This window comes from Sorex araneus, chromosome 1, assembly GCF_027595985.1.
Source record: "Sorex araneus isolate mSorAra2 chromosome 1, mSorAra2.pri, whole genome shotgun sequence".
NCBI lineage: Eukaryota > Metazoa > Chordata > Mammalia > Eulipotyphla > Soricidae > Sorex > Sorex araneus.
This window is the reverse complement of record NC_073302.1, coordinates 357859611-357882112: the sequence shown is the minus strand read 5'-3', so window position 1 is coordinate 357882112 and position 22502 is coordinate 357859611.

Below are 22502 nucleotides of genomic sequence, written 5' to 3'. Positions count from 1 at the left end.
ATTGAATGTTAGACAGCGGCATCTTGAACTCTCACAAAAACTCAATGAGCTTGGTCACGTTGTGGATATGGTCAATTATGCTGGATCCTTTTTGGAACCCGGCTTGCTCGCATGGTTGTCCTTCATCTAGTGTTCTGCCAATCCTATTCAGGATGACTCGAGGGAATAACTTGTAGATGACAGACAACAGGCAGATTGGGTGATAGTTGCCAATTTTGTGGATGTCTCCCTTCTTGTAAAACAGAATGGTCCTGCTGGTTTTCCATTGGGATGGAACCTTGCATTCAGACAGGTAGCATGTGAAGAGCCAGAGCCAGTGTATTGACTAGTATTGGTGGCAGATTCTTCAGGTGTTCAGGTCTGAACTTGTCTGGACTGGGTGCTATACACTTCTTTACCAACAAAATGGCGTGTCGGATTTCGGAAGGGAGAATGCTGGGAATGACATATTCATCCTGCGAAATTTGGTATGTGGGCAGGTGGACATGGGTATCAAAGACATCCGAGTAGAAGTCATCATAGATAACATTTTCCATTGCCCTTCTGGAAGATGTGGTATATCCATCAGGACGTCAGAGGGCAGTCATCTTGGTCTTATAGTTAGCGAAGGACAGGATGGTGTTGTGAATACTTTTCCGGGCTTCTACCACATCAGTCAACACTGCTGCTTCTTAAATTAAGAAGGCCTTTGTTTCTGCTGAGACTGAAGCGGTCATCGAAGTCCTTGCCAAAGAGGGCGTTCAAACTCAGTACATCAGGATCCTCCATGAGCTGTATTACAGATTCACCACCAGGATCTCACCATCCTACAAAGAAGTAATCATTGATGTAAAGAGAGGGGTTCAGCAGGGTGACACCATTTCACCGAAACTTCTCATTGCCCCCCTTGAGAACATTATGCGATGAGTGAAATGGGAAGGAATGGGAGTGAAGATAGATGGTCGGCAACTATACCACCTCTGCTTCGCTGATCAACATTGTTCTAATAAGACTAAATATCAGCCAATTGGCACAAATGCTGGCCGATTTCAACCATGAGTGTAGAAATGTCAGACTGTAGCTGAATCTCACGAAGACAATGTTCATGAGAAACAGTCTAGTTCCTGATGTTCTATTTGTCCTCAACAAAATGAACATTTCTGAATGCAGCAGTTATGTGTACCTAGGTCGAGAATTCAACATGACAAATGACCTGGCATCTGAACTCTGCAGGAGGCAGAGAGCAGCAGTGTAGAATGCCTTCAAGAACGTCGAAGAAGTGGTTAAGAGGACAAAGAAACTCCGACTCCAGGCACGTCTTTTCAACTCCACTGTTCTTCCTGCATTAACATACACCTCAGAGACCTGGGCCTATGAAACCAGGATAAGAATGCTATTCGGGTCTTCCAAAGAGGAATCGAAAGAGCTATGCTTGGAATATCACATTTCACTCAAGTGAGAGAAAGAATCTGGAGTTCCGACCTCCATGGACAATCAAGAATCAGGGACGCTGTCTTGTTTGCAAAGGCCTCTAAAATCAGATGGGCTGGACACATACTGCAATTCAGAGATGACTGCTGGACTAGAGCTGTTAGACTGGATTCCACAGGATGTCAAAAGAACATGTGACTGTCCACCTACTAGATGGTCAGATTTCTTTGTTAAGACCCTGAATGAACAATTTGAGGCTCTTCATGTTCCTGGAGCAAGCAGATGCCATTGGGCTACATTAGCATGTGACAGGGACGAATGGAGATGTTACTGGCACCCACTCAAGCAAATTGATGAACAAGGGCATGACAAGTGATGACAGGTGATGATGATTTAAATTAAAATAAAATAAATTTTTTTAAAAAAGAGATTTTTGTCCCAGTATGTAATAAGACCAAAAATATGGGTAAGTTTATAGACAATAAGTGACAAATAACATGCAATTTTATTATTACATCATATTTAATAATTATATATAGTAATTCCTCCATTGAGGAAATGAAGGCTTTGAAATGAAGAAATGAAGGAAATGAAGGGCAACCAGATCTTCTAAAATGATAATTATGATCTCCTACAAAAATGCTTAATTCCTATTGAGTTGGAACGAGATAGAACAGATAATTAGACTGAATTTGTATTGTTCTTGCTCTTTTCCTCCCATCTACCCCTAAAAGTTTTCCAAGAAATTAACAGTTTCTAAATACAAGAATAAAAATATGCAGATTTTTTTCTACAATGAATCTACAGTAAGACAGTACAGAGTATTAAAAATTCATAGAAAACCTGTGAATTCTAAAAGTTTCAACACTCAGATTTTCCAGCAAAATAAAAGAAGGAGATAAGGACAGAGGGAAGAAGGCCTCTGGTCCTTATTATAAAATATTCTATTATATCACTGTGCAGGTAATCTAATCAAAAAAATGTTTCTCGGGACTGGAGCTATAGCACAGTGGGCACAGTGGGTAGGGCATTTGCCTTACACTAGGCCGGCCCTGGTTCAATTCCCAGCATCCCATATGGTCCCCTGAGCACCACCAGGGGTAATTCCTGAGTGCAGAGCCAGGAGTAGACCCCTGTGCATCGCCAGGTGTGACCTAAAAAGAAAAAAAAATATTTCTCTACATCATTTATGCTTTTTCACTCTTAATAAAAAATATTTCAACAATACACAGGGATAAATTCCTGGACTCCAAAAATACACAGGACAATTTTATGTGATAGAACATTGTTAAATTTCTTTTAAAAAATCATTGTAATATTATTATGGTTGGGAGGTGATGAACAATTGTTTGTTCAATGAACTCTAAGTCGCATGGTTTATTGAAGAGTCATCACCTTGGTTTACTTTGTGATGCACAGCTGGAAGCAAAACACACACAAAACAAAAAACATACCACCAAACGATTAAGCTGAGAGACAGAGTAGAAGTGAAACCAAAATGGATTTTCCTTTTCCACATAAAGATACCATTCAGCAAAATAAAGGTGGATTTTCCATTTAAATAAACTTAATTTTAAACAGCAGAGGGAGGAAGGGAAAGGAAAAGAAAACAAACTTAAAACAAAACCAGAAATGATTAAGAATAGGACTTCAAACCAAATTTTAATTTTAATTAAGAAAACACCCAACAGTAAAAATTTGGGGGAAAAATGCAATAAAGAATATCCTTTTCTTCAAATTTAATTAATCAATTTAAATGGATGGCATCAAACCACTTACCCAGATGTGCAAGATTGCCCTGTGCCCTGTAGAGTGAAGCCAGCTGAAAGGGAAGATTGTATTGTTACAAGATGAGGTGCTCACTTAGAGGACACCTACTGTGTGTTCTTGCCACCTCTCTTCACTCCTAACCAGAGCCCAGGAGGGTTATGAAAACAAACTCTACATTCCTGAAGTCTAAACAAACCTCCTTTGAAGTATCTTCTGCCATATGAAATGCACCTCTGTTTCCTAGTGAAAAAAAATTTATAGAAAGGAGACTTGCATAGCTTAGAAATAGGCGATTGCCTCTAGGGACATCCATTATACTCATCATCCCAAAGTCTAAGCTGCTTCTCAAACTGTGGCTGAAAGGTAAAGCTTCGCCAAATGTTCTAATCATTGGATTAAACTTCGCTCACTGGTCTTTGTTTACTCATCGCCTCAGCACGAAACACCATGCTTCCTAGAGGAAAGCACTGCCACCATCTGACTTCTTTGCCTTAAAAAATGCAATGTGCCAAAGCTAGCCTTAGTGAATAAGCAGGAAATGTGGGCAGTTTGAAAGGAGAAGAGCTTCTAAGGAAAGAGCAAAGATCATTGTGCTCTAATCCTGTGCTAGCAAAGAGTAGCTAGAATTGGTCTAACAAAAGCCATAATCAGACATTTCCTCAATCAGCTACAAAAAAAATTCTAGGTATTATCTTTGTAGCTTTGAGAATAAACTAGGGTAAAAAAATGCTATTTCTAGGAGAGATTTTTCTGGGGAAAAGACAGTTTACAGAATGGATTTCTGCATAATATATTCCTAGAAATAGATATCTAATTATATGGTCTCACCCTAACTTTATTTTTTGATTTATGTAACACTAAAAGAGTAGAAGGAAACTAAACAACTTTTATTTTATTGAATGTGTTTTATATTTTTAGGTATTAGAAAATTAGTGGAGGATCAATAATTTGAACCAATGTTTGTACTAAAAATACTTGTAATTTAAAGTGATTGAGGCTATCAGGAAATAATTATAAAAGCAGTTCATTATATTATGAAATCATCAGAGAAGTCAACAAAATAATGAAGAAATATAGTTCAGAGCCTGAAAGTGAATAAGGACTCAGGAAGATAAACCCAACATTCATAAATATCCCCACTTCTCCTGAAACCCTTCTCCAAAGAATTTGTTCAAATGAAAGGAATGGCTTAAAAGTTAAACAGCATTTTGGGCCGGAGCGATAGCACAGCGGGTAGGGCGTTCGCCTTGCACGCAGCCAACCCGGGTTCGATCCCCGGCATCCCATATGGTCCCCCAAGCACCGCCAGGAGTAATTCCTGAGTGCAGAGCCAGGAGTAACCCCTGAGCATCGCTGGGTGTGACCCAAAAAGCAAAAAAAAAAAAAAAAAAAAAAGTTAAACAGCATTTTTATTAGCCTCACAAAATTAGTAGAATAAATATTGAAATCTAGGGTCAAAAAATGAAATACTATCCCCTCTTCCCTAGATAAGCTCGCAAAGCTTTGTTTTGAACCACAGATTGCTGATTCTAAAATTTGGAATAAATTGAAATAGTTCATTATTATTGGTCCAGCTTTGAATTGGATAAAGATGATACCATTTTCCTAAACTATCAGGCTGTCTAGAGTGGCCTCACATACATAGCACAGACAAATTCTCCCTGAGAAAAAATAATCTTACACCAGGTTTGAAGTACAAGATTCTTATAAAATACTTCAGAAATACTTTGAAGATACAGTGATCATCACAGAATTAAAGGTACTAAAGTTCACAGACACAAGATATTATCAGAGAAAATAAGAAGGAAAGAAAAAACAGTTGCAGAACTAAATTCTACATGTTAAGTTAGATTCTGTATGTTGGAGGCATAAAAACCAGATTTTAAAATAATTTTTCTAGGACTGGAGAGATTCCAGAAGGTAGGGCACTGGTCTTACAAAGAGCTGACTGGGGTTCCACCCCCATTATCCATATCCCTTATTGGCCCAGCCAGAAGTGATCCCTAAGCTCAGAGCCAGGGAAAGCCCTGAGCACAGGTGCCAGGTGGAGTCCCCAAACAATCAAACAAAAATTCAAATATAAAAGTAATAAAATAATCTTCTTACTAGATCTAAGATAAGAGGCATGTATTAATTTTACCTTTGCTATATTAATAAAAGTCCTGTGTGCCAGCAAACTGCTCATTTTTGGAAATTGTTAGAGCTTGTCCACTTAGAACAGCAATATAGACAATTTCAGCAAAGAACTGTGGAAATTAACTCTAAGTGAAAGTTCTAAAAATGGAAAATATGAGAATTAAAATTCAAAACTTAGTAAGTGGTATTAACAATCTAAGGGTAATAAATATAGATAAGAGACTGGGTCTAAAATACAGGGCAATTTTGGTTCTAAGAGAGATAAGAAAGGTGGGCAAAAATGAGTATGTAAGATATAACAGTAGGGTAGGAGAGATGGTACAGTGGGTAGGGCACCCTACTCGTATGTTTCAACTATGGGCACCCCATATGACCCCTGGGACCCCTTCAGAGTGCCCACAAAGCCAAGAGTAAGCCCTGAGGGGCGCTAGGACTCAAAACCACAACTGAAGTACTTCAAGCTGATTAAAAATTTTGGGTCTTAGATTAAAAACCATTATAAAACACAAATAGTATAAAATTTAGTTCTATCATACTAAAATTATTTTTAAAAACTGAGAAAGGGGAAAATTTGAAAGCTGTTGAGAGAAAATGACCCAGTGTAGTGACACGTGGATTCATGCAGTCTAAACACAAACAGGGCCCTGGAAAGACTCTTAGATGCATGCCCTCTGCACTAGGACAAGATTAGATCCAGGCCAACAGAATACTCCTGAGGTATTAAGGAGATGTCTGGCCAAAATGTCTACTGGTAATATGAGACATATAGATCTGGCTCTGAAAAGATCCTTCAATAACAATACAGAATAAAAAAAATAAAGATCAAACTAGCTAGCATGTGTAGATATGTGAGACAGAAAAATTCGAGCAAAAGCAAACATGCTTCAGAACCAGCCGTTGGACCAGTGCACATGGTGGAAAAACATGACAGGAAGTCTGAAAAATATAATTAAAATAGGACCATGCATCATGTTGCTAACAGTGATGACTGACAATTAAAGTACCTAAACACTGTTCTCAGAAACAAGTCTAGTTCAGAATAGAAAAATACTTAGGAAGTGTCTGAAATTCAGCAGATTTTCATGGCATGTGGACCATAAAGAGGTAAAGGCTAGAGCATGGGGCCTCAGGCATGTAGCACTTTACTTTACTTTATTTTATTTTATTTTATTACATCACATTGAGCAATTCACAAGGGGTTACTCCTGGCTCTGCATTCAGGAACTACTCCTAGTGGTGCTCAGGGGACCATAGGGAATGCTGGGATCGAACCCAGGTCAGCTTCATGCAAGGCAAATGCCCTACCTGCTGTATTATAGCTCCAGCACTGCGTGTAGCACTTTAATATGGTACATAAGCTTGACTGAAAAGTAGCGGTAATACTTTGTAATCTCAATAGTCATGAAAAACAAGCTAACTACAAGCAGTGACAATTGAATCCAGAAAATATAAAATCTCACATTTAGAAAATAGACCAACTTCTGTCTCTATAACAAAAAAGAGAGAAAATATCATTTTCTTAAAACTTAAACTTCTTTATAGTAAAAGAAAAGGGTGCTCTTGAGCAGAGAAATCAGGTAAACCATCAACCATCCCAGACATGCTATCTTTCTACAACAGGAAAAAGATACATTTTAAAATTAAAAGAAAATAGCAAATAAGATCCACACAAATTATAATAGAAGTAAACTAAAAGTAAGAAGCAAATATTTCAGGTGATAAATATCATCATCATAAAACAATGAATGGGCCTGGAGTGATTATTTAGTGGCGTAGAAAACCCAATTTACAAGTATAAGCTTACGGTTTCAATTCGCAGTGCCAGTACATGGGCAGAGCATGTCACTTGTCACTTGTCATCCCATTACTCATTGATTTTTTTCAAGCAGGCACCAATAACATCTCCATTCGTCCCTGTCACGTGCTAGTGTATCTCAATGGCGTCTGCTCACTCCAGGAACACAAAGAGTCTCAAACCGTTCATTTGGGGTCTTGATGAAGAAGTCTGACCATCTCATAGGTGGAGGGTCACACGTTGTTTTGACGTCCCAGGGAGTCCAGTTGGAAATAGCTCTAGTCCAGCGATCATCTCTGAATTGCATTAGGTGTCCGCCCCCCTAATTTTCTATGCCTTGGCAAACGAGACAGCATTCATGATTCTTGATCATCGATGGAGGTCGGAATCTCGGATTCCTTCCCTCACTTGAGTGAAAAGTGATACTCCAAGCAAAGCTCTTTGTAAGATCCGAATAGCATTCTTATCCTGTTTCCATAGAGCCCAGGTGTCTGAGGCATATGTTAGTGCAGGAAGAATGGTGGAGTCGAAAAGATGTGCCTAGAGCCGGAGGTTCTTCATCCTCTTAACCATTTCTTCAATGCTCTTAAAGGCATTCCACACTGCTCTCTTTCTCCTGCGCAGCTCAGGTGCCAGATCGTTTGTCATGTTGAGTTCTCAACCTAGGTACACATAACTGCTGTATTTGGAAATGTTTGTTCCATTGAGGGCAAATGGAACGTCAGGAACTAGTCCGTTTCTCATGAACATTGTCTTCGTGAGATCCAGCTGCAGTCCAACCTTTCCACACTCATGGTCAAAGTCAGCCAGCATTCATGCCACTTGCCTAATGTTTGGAGTAGGTAGAATGGTGTCATCAGCGAAGAGGAGGTGGTGTAGTTGCCGACTGTCTATCTTCACTCCCATTCCTTCCCATTCCACTCACTCGTTGCATGATGTTCTCGAGGGTGGCACTGAAGAGTTTGGTGAAATGGTATCGCCCTGCCAAATCCCTCTCTTTACATCTATTATCACTTCCTTGTAGAATGGTGAGATCCTAGTGGTGAATCTGTAATACAGATCACGGAGGATCCTGATGTACTGAGTTTGAATGCCTTGTTTGCCTAGGGCTTCAATGACCACTTCAGTTACAATAGAGTCAAAGGTCTTCTTTAAATTGAAGAACGTTACACAGAGCAGCATCTTGAACTCTCCCAAATCCTCAATGAGCTTGGTCACTGTGTGGATATGGTCAATCATGCTGAATCCTTTTTGAAACCCGTTTTGCTTGCATGGCTGTCCTTCATCTAGTGTTCTGCCAATCCTATTCAGGATGACTCAAATGAATAACTTGTAGACGACGGACAAGAGGCAGATTGGGCGATAGTTGCTGATACAATAGAACGGTCCTGCTGGTTTTCCATTTGGACGGAACCTTGCATTCAGACAGGTAGCGTGTGAAGAGCCGAACCAGAGTATTGATAAGTACTGGCGGCAGATTCTTCAGGTGTTCAGGTCTGACCTTCTCTGAACTGGATGCTGTACGGTTCTTTGCCTATGAAATGGCATGTTCGATTTTGTAAGGAAGAATGACAAATTCATCTTGTGGAATTTGGTATGTGGGCAGGTAGACATGGCTATCAAAGAAATCCAAGTAGAAGTCTTGAATAACCTTCTCAATTGCCCTTCTGAAAGATGTGCTAGACCCATCAGGATGTGGGAGAGAGTCATCTTGGTCGTATAGTTGGCAAAGCACAGGCAGGCATTGCGAATACTTTTCCTGGATTTTGCACATCGGCCAACACTGCTGCTCTTCTCTCTTTGATGTCTTCCTTTATTGCTTCTCTGCACAGCTTTGCAAGCTCAAACGTTAGCTTGTGATTGCCTAAGGCTCGTGCCAAACCATGTTGGAGAATGAGTTCGAGAGTTTCCAAAGACAGGTGGTTTTTTTTTGTGACTCTCTCTCAGCATTACTCGCACAATCATGGAGGTGCTGAAGCAGTCGATCGTATTCTGTCAATGTTGTCAATGACAGCATCTTCCTATATTGCTGCAATAGTATCAAAGTACTCCCAGTTGGTGATCATTCTGGAAGTTCTCTTCTTAAACTTCGCAGTCCTTTCTCCCTGCTCCGTAGAGTAAAACTTCACACGAAGCAGATAGTGGTCTGTTTCCGTTTGGAATTTTGGGACAACAGCGACATCAGTCAGGCAAAACTGTCGATTGAATATGATGTGGTCCATTTTGTTGTGGAACTGTTCACTGGGAGACTCCCATGTTCAACATTTAGATTCAGCCTTCTAGAACTGCGAGTTACTATGGATGGTCTTAGTCAACATGATGAACTCAGACAGTCTCTCACCCTGTTCATTCCATTCTAGGCCATGGGTCCCGATGTGGAGTTCTTCAGGTAACCTTTTTGGTCCTATCTCGGCATTAAAATCATCAACAATGACCTTGTAGAAGGTGTGGTCTTCTTTATAGAACTTCTCAAGCTCCATGTAGAACTTCTCAATTTCTTCTTCATACTTGAATGTTAGTGCATAGACGACGAAGATAGAAAATGCGGCAATGAGTCAAATCAATTCAAACATAAGCATCCAATTCAGATTGTTAGGCATTCGAACGAATCAATGCTCATGGTGAAGTTTGTGTTGACCAGGACATCGACACCACCGATGCGTCTACTGTCACATGTTCCAAGGAACAGTTCTTCTGCAGTGTCGAAAACGACGTCATGTCATTGATGCCTTCTCATCTCAGTCAATCCAATGGCATTTTACTTGATCTTCTGCACTTGCATCATCAGATCCTCGATGGATGTTTCTGATGCCAGCGCATGTGCATTAAAGTGCAGACAGTCAATTTAGTCCTTCTTCATTTTGGCAGCCTAGTTTGGCCCTGAGATTTTAGGGATTTTAGCAGCCTCTTCTTGCTCGACCTTCTCAATGCTGCAATATTTGGGGCTCTTTCAGGGTCAGGGGAATAAGGCCCCTTTTTGTTACTGATTTTGGCATATCAAATACCCCAGAGGTAGCTTACCAGGTTCTGCTGTGGCATGCTGGTTCGCTCTTTGCCGGTTGGCACCATTGCCATCCCCTCATCACGATGAGGCAATGAACCTTTGAGGGGGGCAGTGAACCATCGTCAGAGCATAGTCCCATTAACTGCTGTCTGAGCATCAAATTTCTGTGGACTGTGAGCCCTACTCCAATAAATAAACATTTTCCATATCTCTGCAACCAGGTGTGAGCAGGTACTGCAGCAAAAGGAGATGAACCCCAGGAAGAACCACAATCTAAAAGAATATGCAAGCACTGTACCCAGGAACTGTGATGCCTGGTAAGAAGCATGTGAGCACTGCAGTAACCCAGCAAACACTGTGATCAGAATGTGCATAAACCCAACAACCAAAAACTGTGACACCTAGCATGCACATGAACCACGGCTACCAGAATCCAGTCCTTTCAAGCACTACAGCCAAGAGTGCACACACCACAGCAATAACATGAGGTGTGCCAGCACCACAGCTAGCCATGAGTTCAAGCCCTGGTACTGCAGCAACATTGGAGATGAGGGGAGCTATATATAATATCCAAAACAAATCAGTATTTAGGAAGGAATTTCACATGGAATAAAAATAGATGAAAATAGGTAAATACATTGATCAAGTTCTGATAGGAAAGTTTTAAAATAAAACAAAAAGACAAAATCAATACCCCAAAATCCATGGCCTTCCTATATGCAAACAATGAGACAGAGGAAAGGGACATGAAAAAAGCAATCCCGTTCACAATCGTGCCCCAGAAAATCAAATACGTTGGAATCAGTTTAACTAAAGAAGTAAAGGACCTCTACAAAGAAAACTATAAAACGCTACTCCATGAAATAAAAGAGGACATGAGGAAATGGAAACATATCCCCTGCTCATGGATAGGGAGAATAAACATTGTCAAAATGGCAATACTCCCAAAAGCATTATACAGATTTAACGCGATCCCTATAGGGATACCCATGGCATTTTTCAAAGAAACGGAGCAAGCAATCCTGAAATATATATGGAACAATAAACGCCCATGGATAGCTAAAACAATTCTTGGGAAAAAGACGATGGGAGGCATCACCCTCCCCAACCTTAAACTCTACTACAAAGCGGTAACAATTAAAACAGCATGGTACCGGAACAAAGGCAGAGCTGTAGACCAATGGAACTGGGTGGAATATCCCAACACACAGCCTCAAATGTATGACCATCTAATCTTTGATAAAGGAGCAAGAGATGTGAAGTGGAGCAAGGAAAGTCTCTTTAACAAATGGTGCTGGCACAACTGGACAACCACATGCAAAAAAATGGGCTTAGAACTCGACCTGACACCATGCACAAAAGTCAGATCAAAATGGATTAAAGACCTCAACAACAGACCACAAACCATAAGGTACATTGAAGACAAGGTCGGCAAAACCCTCCACGATATTGAAGATAAAGGTATCTTCAAAGATGACACAGAACTAAGCAATCTAGTAAAAACAGAGATCAACAAATGGGACTACATTAAACTAAAAAGCTTCTGCACTGCAAAAGATACAGCGACCAGAATACAAAGACTATCTACAGAATGGGAAAGGATATTTACACAATACCCATCAGACAAGGGGTTGATATCAATATATAAAGCACTGGTTGAACTCTACAAGAAGAAAACATCCAACCCCATCAGAAAATGGGCCGAAGAAATGAACAGAAACTTTTCCAAGGAAGAGATACGAATGGCCAAAAGACACATGAAAAAGTGCTCTACATCACTAATCATCAGAGAGATGCAGATCAAAACAACCACGAGATACCACCTCACACCACAGAGACTAGCACACATCCAAAAGAACAAAAGCAACCGCTGTTGGAGAGGATGTGGAGAGAAAGGGACCCTTCTACACTGCTGGTGGGAATGCGGACTAGTTCAGCCCTTCTGGAAAACAATATGGACGATTCTCAAAAAACTAGTGGTTGAGCTCCCATTTGACCCAGCAATACCACTGCTGGGAATATATCCCAGAAAAGCCAAAAAGTATAGTCGAAATGACATTTGCACTTATATGTTCATCACAGCACTGTTTACAATAGCCAGAATCTGGAAAAAACCCGAGTGCCCTAGAACAGGTGACTGGTTGAAGAAACTTTGGTACATCTATACAATGGAATACTATGCAGCTGTTAGAAAAAATGAGGTCATGACATTTGCATATAAGTGGATCAGCATGGAAAGTATCATGCTAAGTGAAATGAGTCAGAAAGAGAGAGACAGACATAGAAAGATTGCACTCATCTGTGGAATATAGAATAATAGACTATAAGACTAACACACAAGAATAGTAGAAATAAGTACCAGGAGGTTGTCTCCATGGCTTGGAGGCTGGTCTCTCATTCTGGGCAACTCAGAGAAGGGAACACCAAGTAAAATGTGGTTGGAGGGCATGTGGGGGAAGGATCATGCGGGCTGAATACAGACTAGAGACTGAACACAATGGCCACTCAACACCTTTATCGCAAACCACAACACCTAATCAGAGAGAGAGAACAAAATGGAATACCCTGCCATAGTGGCAGTGTGGGGTGGGAGGAGACGGGACTGGGGAGGGAGGGAGGGATGTTGGGTTTACGAGTGGTGGAGAATGGGCACTGGTGAAGGGATGGTTTCGTGAACTTTGTATGGGGGAAACATGAGCACAAAATGTATAAATCTGTAACTGTACCCTTACGTTGACTCACTATTTAAAAATAAACTATTAATAAAAAAATTTAAAAAAGACATAAAACAGAATAATGTGAAACAGAAACTGACAAACTTGAAATAAGACATATTTAAAATAAGGAAAGTCTTGGACTAGAGGACAGGAGGTTTGCACTCGGCTTGCATGTGGCCTTGACGCTGGTTCAACCCCCGCTGCAGATGGCCTCCTGCACCACCAGGGTCACTTGAGCACAGAGCGGGAACAGCCCCTGAGCGCTGGAGACGTCGTCAAATATTCCCACCTCATTTTTTAATTAAAAATGTTTTTAAATTCTTTAGAGGTAACAAAACACATAATTAGAAGATTTAAAGGAGAAAATAGATTCTATTTTAAAATATAGAATTGAAATAAAATAATTAAAGTACTAAAAATGACGAGAAATAGATAAGTTAAAAATATTAATAAAAATATACATTAAATAAGGTCAGGCTATTGGACTTTCTGCTACCAGAAAGTGAGAGTAAAAAATATGAAAACAGTGGAACTCACTGAACATTTTAAAGTACAATAAAATTTAGGGGGAAAAATATGAGTATGCACTTCGAAGCAATCCAATTTTAACCTGGATCAAATCTCAATTCTAACATATATTGTAATAAAATCATTAAACTTGGAGGGAAAAAAGATCGTCCTATAGTTATAGTAAAAAGATTTTGAGTAAAAAGATTTTGCCCTCAAATCCAGGCAATACAGTCCAGCAGTCTGCATTCAAGCTGGCACTAGGCTCTTTCTGAGCAGCATCATTGGTGCATCCCGGCAGACCCCAGAGTCTGGTGCAGCCTTGAGGACTGCAGTGCTGCTGAGATGCCTTGGCTATCCCCAGAACAAACAGGGCCCAAGCAGCTTAACATTTGCCAGTCCTTGTGTTGAGTCTATTGGCTTTGACCAAGACAAAGATTTTAACAGTACTCAATATCCATTTTGATACAAAATGGGAATAGAAAAAGTATATCTCGACATCTAAATGTCTTTAGATGTTGGTGATTCACTCATGGTGATTCACTAATATACTACAAATGCACAACATAATGTTCAATGGCAAAAACAATTGAAAATTCTTTTCTAAGATCAGGAACAAAACAAGGAAGTCCTCTTTTTCAATTATTGTTCAATATAGCTTGGGAATCCCAGCACAGAATTATGCAATGAAAATAAATAAAAGAAATTCATATTAAAGAACAAGAAATAATCATTTGCAAAGACAACAAAACCTACAGAGAAAACCCTTAAGATTAAACACACACACTTGAAAAGAATAAATCAATAAAATACATAGCTATAAAAATCAATGCATAAAAATCTGTTCTACAGTATGGATGTTTCTCAAAAAATTAGAAATTGAGCTTCCATTTGACCCAGCAATACAGCTTCTGGGAATATGTCCCAGAGATGCAAAAAAGTATCGCATAAATGACATCTGCACTTATATGTTCATTGCAGCACTGTTTACAATAGCCAGAATCTAGACAAAAAAGAGTGCTCGAGAACAGATGACTGGTTAAAGAAACTTTGGTACATCTACACAGTGAAATACTATGCAGCTGTTAGAAAAGATGAAGTCATAAAATTTGCATGTAGGTGGATTAACATGGAAAGTGTCATGCTAAGTGAAATGAGTCAGAAAGAGAGCGACAGACATAGAAAACTTGCAAGAGCGACAGACATAGAAAACTTGCACTCATTTGTGGAGTATAAATTAACAGAATGGGAGACTAACACCCAAGAATAGTAGAGATAAGCATTAGGAGGATTACTCCACAGCTTAGAAGCCAGCCTCATAAGCTGAGGGAAAAGACAGCTCATATAGAGAAGGGACCACTAAGTAAAGGGTGCTAGGAGGACCGCACGGAATAGGAAAGTATACTATAGACCGAACATAATGGCCACTTAATACATCTATTGCAAACCACAACACACAAAAGGAGAGAGAGCAGAGGTGGAATGGGGTGGAAGGGACGGGGTGGGGGTGGTGGGAGGGATGCTGGGACCATTGGTGATGGAAAATGGGATCTGGTGGAGGGATGGGTACTCGATCATTATATGACTGACATGTAAGCACAAAAGTTTGTAAGTCTGTAACTGTACCTCATGGTGATAATGAGGTACACTAATAAAATGTAAAAAAAATAATCTGTTCTAGAGGCCAGAGAGCTAATACAGGCACTAAAGAATATGCAGTCAATTACTGGCATTTGGTTCCCTAAATATCACCAAAGAGTGACTCCTGAGTACAAAACTAGGAGTAATCCCTGAGCATCACTGGATATGACCCAACTCCCTTTCCCTAAAATTTATTGTATTTATATATGCAAACAACAAAATAAGGTGAAATAGAGAACCATAGACACAAATACATTGAAAAATAGTTCATATTTCATGGATCGCAATAATCAATATTATTACAATGACCATTCTACCCAGGAATTGGACACTTCACTGCCATCACTATGAAAATTCCAATGGCCTTCTTCAAGGACACCACATATATATAACTAAAATGTGTACAAAATCACAACATTTCCTAAAGAGCCAAAGCAGTCCTGAGACAAATGACGGAGGTATTGTTTCCCTGGCTTTATTTCTGGAAGTGCTGCTCCCAAATGGTGCTGTAGGGGGTCAGCAATGCTCAGCCAACTAAGTCCAAGGGGCAGTAGTAGCTTCCAAGCACCCAGGCTGCTCAGCATACAGTGCTGCCCTGGCATTGTTCCTGGGCTCCAGGCCACACTGTGATACTCAGGACACCATGTGGGACCAGGGATTGAACCAAGGTGGTGTACCCTGACCCCTGTACTACCTCTCCCACCCCTTTATAAAAGAACTATACTGCGCTTATTGCATATAATTTATTATATGCATATGTATGCATATAAAATACCACAATAATCAGAAAGTTTTAAAAAAGATACGTAAAAAATTCAAAAAGCTCAACAACCAACAACAAACACAGTATATTAGTTTGCTTTTCAGGGGGTGGTGACATATCCAGCTGTGCGCAGGGATTACTCCTAGCAGTACTCAAGGAACCATATGCAATCAGAATAGAACCTGGGCTATCTCTGGCCCTAAAACAGGAATTTTCAACCTTATGAAATAGTCTTTTGAAGTCTCTGAGTCTAGAATTCAGAAAGTTCAAAACCTGGCATGGGGAAAAAGAAAAGTGTCTGCTTATATATACCAGTACAGCCCACTATTTTTTTCAATTATGAATTTAGGTAACAAATCTCAGTAATATTATTGGGACCTATTAAATTGGCAAAATAGCTAGTCATGAGAATTTTCAAATGATACTATAAATGTTATATAGACCTTGATATATTTTGCATATATCTACTTTCAAATTATTGTAGTTATTAATCCCATGATTAAATTAATGTTTAATGTACTAATACAACACAAACATTTGTAAATTTCTTAATAACAACATTTCAATAATTTCCTTTTTGTTTGTTTTTTGTCTGTTTTGTTTTTTGTTTGGGAGCCTGGCTCTGCCCTGAGGAATCCTTCCTGGGAATCAGGGGATGATGGGATGGAGCCCTGACTCTGCACTATGTTGCTTTTGCCCCAACACAAGTGTCTTTTTAAATCTCTATTTCACTTAATATATTTAAAATACTTTTGAAAGTAGGTGTTCAATTTTAAGGGGCTGGAGCTATCGTACAGTGGGTAGGGCATTTGCCTTGCATGCAGCCGACCCAGGTTTGTTCCCAGCATCCCATATGTTCCCCTGAGCACCACCAAGAGTAATTCCTGAGTGCAGAGCCAGGAGTAACCCCTGTGCATCGCTAGGTTCGACCCAAAAAGGAAATAAAAAGTAGGCGTTCAAGGATTTTTTAAAAACTGACAACAAATCTATGGTACAAAATAGCTAGAAATAGTATAAGAGACAATCCTCAACTTTGGAGTTGGGAAAGTACTAACCAAGAAGGTAAACGAGGGTAGAACAATTAAGTCTTAGAATCAAGAATCTTTTTTAAACAAACGTATTAATTGATTATACATTCATATAATTGTATAAATGTAGAAAGTGAAATAAGATGTTAGAGTGAAAAAAAATACAGTGTACATACATAGAAAATTTTTCCTGAGAATGTATCAATAACTATTAAAATTGGTAAGAAAAAATAAGACAGAAAACCTAAGCAAAAAATTATTAAGGCTTTTAACAAGCATTAAAACAGAAAATTGAAGATGTACATAAAATTGTAAAAAATATATGAAAATATGTATTGGTAACTATGAAAAAGACATGCTATGTCATAGACTATTTTGATAACTACTGATCATGAAGAAGTTGAATCCATATGCTTCCAAAGTATATAAAAGAACCAGTTTGTCAACTCACCAACACTCTGAATCACAAAATTCTCTGAACTGTGCAGATTAAATTTGCAAAATCTGGCACTTAGTTTAAATTTACACTTCTTTTGTTAAATAAGTTTGCACATATTTTCCTGTCTGTAAACATTGTGAATTGTTGCTCTGTGAATTCTTTGTCCCTAAACTTTTCTAACATTTACAAGTCAATTTATACATTTGCATGGTTTAGAAAAAAAATTTCAAGACAAAATTTCCTACTACCCAGTATCCTTTTCTAATAATAGACCAATTTCATCATTTTTGTATATGTCCTTCCCCAAAAATTCTGTTTATGTAAGCACACATAGGCATGTGTGTGTGTTTCTCACAACCTCCACATATGTGCATTTCCTTCTGTGCTTAAACCAAAGATTTATAAAGGTTATTCACAATTCCAATTTACATGAGACATGTAGTAGGCACAACAATTGCTGCCATCAAGCTTAAATACAATTTGCAGGAAAATAATCAGAAGAGATCTGTTTCTAAGTGTATTTCACAAGGCTGCAACCTGATGTTCTTTCGTCCTCCCAGAAACCATGGGAATAAGCAGTGCTTCCCAGAGTGCTAACAGCAGATGCACTGCAGTGGCCTGAACACATCAGCAGGGCACAGCACAGACCTGGGAGTCCTGGACAGCAGTAGGAAGAGAGGTGGGCAGTCTACAGAAAGACAGGTAAGAATCGGGCAAGACAGTCTTCAACCTTTATTCCTCTTCCTATTGCAGTGTGCAAGTGTGTCAGATTGCAGAGGCCCAAAGGGCCCAAAGTATTGGCAACAGGAGTAGTCAGAAGAGCCCCGGCATCCTGAGAGTGAGACAACCCAAAATATCCTGAGAGAATGGGACAAGAATTTGGCACTGAGAAATACAGAACAGTTAGAGATTCCAGGCATAGTGAGTCAGTCCGAGGGCAGGGCTTAGTTCCAAAGCAGCATCTGGATCGAGATGTGGCTGTTCAACAAGATCTTACCTGCTCGCTGCATTTTGTAATTAGCTATGTGCAGGACTAAATTAAATTTGAGGTAGATTTTTTACTACCTCATCCATAGAATTATCTGTTTCTGTTCAACTTAATTACTTTTCTTTAATTTTTTTATTTTAATGAATCATTGTGAGATACATTTACAGACTTACAGACTTTCGTGACTGCATTTCAGTCAAACAATGTTCAAGTACCCATCTCTCCACCAGTGCCCATTCCCCACTACCAATGTTCCCAGTATCCCTCTCCCCAACCACACCCCCTTCAAACCTCCTGCCTCTGTGGCACAATCCCTCTTACTCTCTCTGTCCTTTTGGGTGTTATGGTTTGCAATACCGGTAACAAGCAGGTAACACGAAATACAGGTAACAAGATATTAACCCCTTATCAGAGGGCTACTGGGTGAATATCCTTTCCCATTCTGTAGACTGTCTTTGTATTCTGGTCACTGTTTCTTTTGAGGTACAGAAACTTCAAAGTTTAAGATACTCCTATTTGCTTATCTCTGTTTCCACTTGTTTGGTCAATGGCATGTTGTCCTTGAAGATACCTTTAGCTTCAATATCTTAGAGGGTTTTGCTGAACTTTTCTTCAATGTACTTTATGGATTCTGGTCTGGTGTTGAGGTCTTTAATCCATTTTTATCTGACTTTTGTGCATGGTGTTAGGTAGAGGTCTAAGCCCATTTTTTTGCATGTAGCTGTTCAGTTTTGCCAGCACCTTTTGATGAAGAGACTTTTCTTGCTCCACTTTGCATCTCTTGTTCCCTTATCAAAGATTATATGCTCATACATTTGAGGGTATGTGTAAGGATGTTCAACCCTATTCTACTGGTCTGCGGATCATTTTTTTTGTTCCAATACCATTTTAATTATTATTGCTTTGTAGTACAGTTTGAAGTTGGGGAAGGTTATGCCCCCCATCATTTTTCCCCGAGAATTGCTATAGCTATTTGTGAGGGCTTAATTGCTTTTCTTGTTCTTTGGTATTCATAAAAACTTCATTATTTGTTGAAGAACTAAAATTCCTAAACTATCAGTCCAAATTTATCAATTTATCATTCAGATGTGCTATGAATACTCCATTTGGGTTATTTTATAACAGGTATTCATCTATTCTTCATATGCTTATTAGTATTAAGCATCTTCTATATTGTAGGTAAGGGAATAGAAAGTAAAGGCATGACAAGACATAGAAATCTTCGGAATGCCAAACTGTCACTAGATAAAAGAGCAAATAATTAAAGCAAATTATTGCAAGTCAGGGGCTAGAGCAATAGCACAATGGGTAGGGCATTTGCCTTACACGCGGCTGACTCAGATTCAATTACCAGCATCCCATATGGTCCCCTGAGCACCGCCAGGAGTAATTTCTGAGTGCATGAGCCAGGAGTAACCCCTGTGCACGCCGGGTGTGACCCAAAAACAAAAAAAAAAGAAAATTATTGAAAGTCAGAACAAAAAAGTTTTGCAATTGATATATGAACTGAGCTTTAGAAGCTCAAGAGAAGGAATCATCAATTCTGCCTAAAGTTGTTGGGAAAGATTCCAGAGGAAATAAAATATAAGTACAGCCTTAAAGGGGGATTTATAAGAGTTGCCAAGGTAGAGAAGTAAAGGAAGTCATTCCTGGCTGAGAGAACAATGCCTCTGAATGCAGCTTCATATCTGGATAGCGCTGGACAACAGCTCTGGCCTTACTGCAGAGTTAGAGCAAGTGTTGGCATTGTGTGGTGCAGGAAACGGGAGCTGACACACTCAGGGACACCTGTGACCTGCTCGGGGTCAGTGCAGGGAGTGAAAATCTGGACACTCCTATTTCAGCAGAGTATGTTGCTGAGCAGCACAGTGACAGGGTTCACGCCCTGCTCTGTCTGCCTGCTCTGAGGTGGCTCAGGCCCAGGAAGTCCAAGAAATGTGTCTGCTGCTCCACTGGTTCTGTGGGAGGGTTGCTTTAGCTCCCTGCATTTCCTTTAATTTGGGACAGATGTTCTCTTCCACAGCTGAAAGACATTCTCCACCTTCTCCTCGGCCGAGGGAACACCCAGGCAGTGGGACCTGGCTTCACTGCCTCTATCTGCTGCAACTGGGAGAGGGATGTGCCCTGCCTGCATTCCCCAGCGCTGCCCAGCCCATGCCCGGCCACACTGGGTGAGACATGGACCATACCATCTGCACTGTCCTCTGAGTGACCATGAGGTATCTTCTGGGAAAGAATGTGTTTGCTCTCCTGCTCTACAGGATGTCATAGCAGATAAGGAGGAGAAGGTGGTGAGCTAGTCCTTTTGTTGGGGACCCCACCCTACCCCAAACATTCCCATCAGTGTCTCTACTGCAAAAGGAAAGGAAGAGGCATTAAGAGGCATGTATTAATTACATTTCTGAATACATTTGTCATTTCTTAAAAAATAGATTGTCTAGGGAAGACTGTGATGCTCATTGTAGCTGACACAAAGGTGTGCGGTGAGAGGAGGAGGCACAGGAGAAAAGGTAAGACTATGAAATTAAGGGGCGGGGATACTGACAGTCAATCCACAGCAGCCTGATTCTTTACACTGCTTAATATAGAATTTGCACATGGTCCAGGAACTCTAGTCTTATATCACAAAAGAAATAAAACACTTGTCAACATGAAGTTATACAGATGTATTTGTAAATAATAAAATGTAGAAATAGAGCAACTGATCATTGATAAACTGATGAATAAATATCAAATGTGGGATATTCATACAACACAGTATTAGTTGTCAATAAAAAAGAAGCAAAATACTAGTATTTTCTACTGCATTAAACATAATGAAAGCGTTATGGTGAGTGGAAGAAGGAAAAGGACCATAATTCTGTTTTTCAAGAAATGTAAAGAATAGTTGAATATCCAGAAGGAGGTCAGTGGTTGCCACAAATTAGTGGGGTTTGAGGGAAAATGGGAAATAAGTGACTTCTATTGGTCATATGGGGATTTTGAGGGTATAATGAAGCATCATATATAAACATGTTCATTTAAAATGCATTCTAAAATATTTTAATGGAATTTTCTAAATTCTTCAAATTGAATCACTTGTGATATGTGAATTACATCTCAATAAAGCCATTACAAATTTTTTAAATGTAGAGAGAAACTTCGTAGTGTTGTTTCAATTCATTCTTGAAACCTAGTTCTTAGAATTTGTGAGATATTGCTGCGTACTAATAACCACACCACTCTTTAGGAGTAAGTCCAGACAAATGAATATGTAATATTTGTTAGTAATGGTTATTCTAGAACTATATCACATTCTGAGAGTATACATTTCTCTCTCAAGAAAACATATTATGTATTATATTTTGGTATGTACTTCATATGATATTAAAACAATCTTTTGTTTTTCCTACTTCTCCCAGAAGTGACCTTGAGATAGTTGCTATGAAAGCCTTTTGTAAATTTAAGAGCAATATGCAGGATATCATCTAGTTACTGGGATTTCTCACTTTTTTCATACAAGTTAGTAGAAAGCAAATAATAGTTTCATGTTACAAGAGATATATAATACCTTAAAACTGATATTGTTCCTTGAAGCTATGTTCAAGTAATTGGGATATAAGATCAGAGCCTACTAACCTCAGAGAAACTTGTAAAATTCATCTGAACATGCAAGCTCAGAAATCTTCATGGAGAATTAATTAAACAAGGAACTATGCGTCACCAGCTGAACTTCAAGTTATCCTGCTCTAAAAATACCATCAGAGAAAATAAAAGAAAAAAGTATTTCCCAGTACTTTACTGTTCTGATGAGATTCTGGCCAGTTTCTTTCTTATTAATAGCATCTTCAGGGTTCTGCTGCCTCTATAGGACAAATGTAGCTTATGACCTTTCTACTTATTTTTCATTTTTTAAATTTTTAATTAGTGAATCACCATGAGGGTACAGTAACAGATTTACACATTTTCGTACTTGTGTTTCCCTCATACAATGTTCAAGCACCCATCTCTCCACCAGTGTCCATTCTCCACCACCAGTGAACCCAGTATCCTTCCCACTCCCCAATTCCATTCCCCCCCCACCCCACCTCTGTGACAGGGCATTTCCTTCTGTTCTCACTCTCCTTTTGGGTGTTGTGGTTACAACCTTTTTATCAATGCATGTCTTCACGTCTAGCCTGGAAATCAAACCACTTCCCCACTGTCAGTGCTCTTGTTTCTAATACTCCATCCTGTTGCTTGCCAGCTTATCATATTCCTACATACCACCATGATTCTATATTAATTTTGTCATCCACATCCAGCCTACACAGGAATGAGACCTC